Consider the following 4,768-nt stretch of genomic DNA (forward strand, 5'->3'; position numbering starts at 1 on the left):
TTGGTACAATAGCAAAAACTAGAGGAAATATCTGTCCATTAGCATCTACTGCCACGGCTATTAACAGCTTGATATCGTACTTTCCATAGACATGAGTGCCGTCTATGGATATTACGGGGCGACAATGCGAAAAACCATCAATTGCTGGTTTAAACGCCCAGAACATGTAATTGAATATATATTCTGGTTTACCTGCACTTCGCTCAAGCTTCCACTCAACAACCGTCCCGGGGTTAAAATGCTGCAGTGTAGCCATGTACCTAGGCAGATCTGCAAATGACTTATCCCAGTTACCATAGACTATTTCAAACGCTCGTTTGCGCCCGAGAAATGCCTTTCTTTTAGTAATGGTATGGCCATGTTCCTGGTGGACTGCTGTAATGCACTCTTTGATTTTATACCTTATGGACTGTTCGATGTGTGGAATAAGAACAAGAGAAATCAAGTCAATATCCAAGTTGAAGTGATTCCCGTTGAATGTGTCCATTTCGCATGTGTGGGTGGGAATGTATTTACCCACTTTCCACATACCTGTCTTCTTCTTGGTCGCATGCAACATCCAATTACATGGCCAAAACCACCTGCGGCAAACAACCTTGTATACCGTCGGACTTGACTCCCATACCTGCATCTCATGACACTCTTTTACGTTGTGCATTTTACAAGCCCTGCTTAGGCGCGCTTTATCAGGAAAAAGCATCCCCTTTGCAAGCACCGTTGGTCTAGACTCATCCCATATTGCTGTCCGGATTTCATCAAAATCCCTTGTGAGAGCTTCCACATCCGGCACGGTTGGCAAGTTATCAATGTAAGGAATCTCTCTTGAATGAAACGGCACTTCGGACTCATACACTCTTCGTCTAGGGGGGTCTCTCTTCAAATCAGGTCCTTCCTCCTCATCCTCTGCATCATCATCCTCACGAGCAAAGGGTGTCTCATCCCCGGATTCATCTGCATTGTTATCGTAATCACTATTCTGTTCCTCACTCTGTGCATCTGCTAGGTCACGATGTAATACATCATTTTCGGGCAATTGAGTGAGTTCAACTTGCTCGTTTTCACTGCACAACCAACAAAAATATAAGCTACTAAATTAATAAATGATTTCCATATTTTGCGTAAATCACTTCACTTACAAGTCGTAATGTGATGAAATTCCATGATGGACGTTATCAATTAGGTGATGACTACCGGATGGGCCACTTGTAAAATTCATATCCGGCCGGTACCCCCTATTAAATATGTGAGCGTTAATACAAATTCAATACAACAAAAATATACATAATTAACACAAATGAAAATTGAAATTTACCACTCGTCTTGTGAGTTATGAAAAGCAGGGTATAAATAATTTTCTCGCTGCTCATTCACCGGCGGTGATAAGTTTAAATCAAAGATAACTCTTTCATCCGGAACTTGTCCGGCAAAAACTGTTCCAGAATAATCACCCGATGACTGGGGGTTATCTCTACTACGCACAACCTCATTTTTTGGAACGTCTTCGACCTTCACATACATCTCCAACATTGTGATTACAAGAAAATCCCGACATTCGTCCGGAGTCCTCAAAAAATCACTCAAAGTTTCATCATCGTCGATGTTAAACTCCGAGTAAAAAGCAACCCCTTGCGGAGTGACGGAATAAGGATATCTTCCGGTTACTTTAAGTATCACCGAACGTTTCCTCACACTTATTTTTTTGCATAACAACGATATCAATTTATCGTACTCCATTGTAGTGGCAATTTAACATGACACTTAGCAGGTAAACTGTAGCCCACGGAGTTATTCTCCATCACAACCTCACCACCCCAATATAATGAAACTCTTATCCTACGCTCTTCAGACATAATAAAAAAATGCCGGAGAATTTAACAGCAACAGACGTTTCAACAAGAGTTAAAAAAAATTTTGAATGCATTTCTATGCGATTCTAACCTCTTTATATAGAAAATGGAGAGCCGGGAAGATTTTTTTTTTACATATATAGCGCCAAATAAGTTAGCACTATACGCTTTTGAATTATTGTACTCTGCTATTATTGCTGGGGTCAGGAAAAAAAGGGTATAACGCCAGGTTTTCTGGCGCTATATCACTGTGTCAGTATAACGCCAGAAAACCTGGCGCTATATATTAACGGTGCAGTTACCGTTATTATATAGCGCCAGGTTTTCTGCGTTATATATATTATGGTCACTTTTTTTTTTTACACTTATTTGTGTCTTTTGAGTCCAAAATAACAACATTTTGGTTCCGGACTCTACACATAAATAAAACATGTTATCCATATAATCTTATTACTTTTAAAAATCCTATTAGTATTAATTTTCAGACATGTCTTCTTTTCATATTACACGTTAGCCATAACTTGATCTTCTTTTCCTTTTTTATTTGAACTACATTCCCGATTTAGTTTGACATTGTATTATCTGAATCCATTTAGAAAAAGGAGAAGCTATATACTTCTATTAACAAAAAAGCTACTATTCCACATTCTCAATCATGAATATTTTAAGGAGTATAAGCTTTTAGTTTTGGTGCTACTGACAATAGAAAATAATAAAATTTTGCAAACTTCACGAAATGTATTTTTTCTTCCGTATAATAGTTTTTTAATTGAATTTATCAGCAAAGTTGTTTAGGTATTATTTCTTTCGATTATTATACTTTTTAAATTGAACTTATCAACCAAGTTATATTTTGCTTTAGCTTATGTTTTCACAACTTATTCCTACGATTAAAAATTAACTATACGTGTAAATTACTTATCGACCAAATTATTTTGCAAAGATTTACTTAAGGTGATTCATATAAATTGTTCTTGGATGTATATATGAATATTAGTTATGCTTCTATATGCATATAGTTTATCTTGCTACTGGAATGTTGAAGAGCTGCATGAAATTGGAGCTATTCTTGCTATCGAAATTGACAAAAGAAGTGACAAAAATGGGGAACAGAACCAATATGACGAGAAGAGATGACGAAGACAAAGTATACCCTCATTCGATAATAATTAATAAAAGAACCAACTAGAAAAGAATTAGAGATTTGTTTTGAAGATATTTTCGATTGTCCCCCATATGTTAGCATTTATAATTTTTTTCCTAACTAGCTTTTAGTTTAATTTTATAAATATGCAACATGTGCTAGCATAACACACTACTAGAATTCCTGCATAAAGCGACCAAACTTTAGCGACCAAAGTTGGTCTGCCAAGAAAAGCGACCAAAGTTGGTCGCTAAACTGGTGAAAATAATAAAATAATAATTTTAAATAAATTAGCGACCAACGTTGGTCGCAACTTGGTCGAAAATTTTGTCAAACTGTTGACCGGACTGGTCAGACTTGCTTGGTCAAAGAATTACTCAGATTAGCGACCAACGTTGGTCGCTTCATGGGACCCACTTATTAAATTTTAATAATTATAATATTATTTTTAAAAAATAACAAAATATAAATAAATAAAATTTAAAATTAGCGACCAAAGTTGGTCGCTATATAAAGAGAAAACAGGTTGAGACCAACTTTAGTCGCTAATTTGGGACCCAGTTATAAAATTTTAATAATTATAATTTTGTTTAAAAAAAATTATAAAATATAAATAAATATAATTCAACTTTAGCGACCAATGTTGGTCGCTCAATAGAGTATAGACCAACTTTGGTCGCTAATCTGGGACCCGGTTAATATTTTAAATATAATAATAAAGATAAATAAATCTGATTTAAGTTTAGCATCCAGCTTGGGTCGCTAATTTAAAATTATGTATATTTAGCGACCAAAGTTGGTCGCTATTTAGGTCAACATTGGTCAAAATTAAAAATCACTTTTGTATTTAGTAAATAAATAATATAAATGTTAGCCGTTAATACTTTTGTAATACAAGGGATGAATAGTACTACGAAGCGTGCGTGTGTGTCTATATATATATATATATATGTATATATATATTACTTACACTATACTATGCACTAAGTATAAGTGTATTAGGTAATGTTATATCGAATGTAGCTTATATATATATAATATATATACTTATGCTATACTATGCACTAAGTATAAGTGTATTAGGTAATATTATATCGAATGTAGCTTATATATATATATATATATAATATATATACTTACGCTATACTATGCACTAAGTATAAGTGTATTAGGTAATATTATATCGAATGTAGCTTATATATATATAATATATATATTTACGCTATACTTATATATATGTAATATATATACTTACGCTGTACTATGCACTAAGTATAAGTGTATTAGGTAATATTATATCGAATGTAGCTTATATATATATATAATATATATACTTATGCTATACTATGCACTAAGTATAAGTGTATTAGGTAATATTATATCGAATGTAGCTTATATATATAACATATATACTTACGCTATACTATGCACTAAGTATAAGTGTATTAGGTAATATTATATCGAATGTAGCTTATATATATATAATATATATACTTATGCTATACTATGCACTAAGTATAAGTGTATTAGGTAATATTATATCGAATATAGCTTATATATATAATATATGTATACTTACGCTATACTATGCACTAAGTATTATATATATAATATATATATACTTACGCGATACTATATCTACATATATATACTATACACTCAGTATATATATATATATATATATATATATATGTGTGTGTGTGTGTGTGTGTATATAAAAATTAAATAAGTAATAACTAACTAACTTAATTACTACTACTATGTACTATAATTTAAA

This window comes from Nicotiana attenuata, chromosome 1 (genome assembly GCF_001879085.1).
Source record: "Nicotiana attenuata strain UT chromosome 1, NIATTr2, whole genome shotgun sequence".
In the NCBI taxonomy this organism is placed as follows: domain Eukaryota; kingdom Viridiplantae; phylum Streptophyta; class Magnoliopsida; order Solanales; family Solanaceae; genus Nicotiana; species Nicotiana attenuata.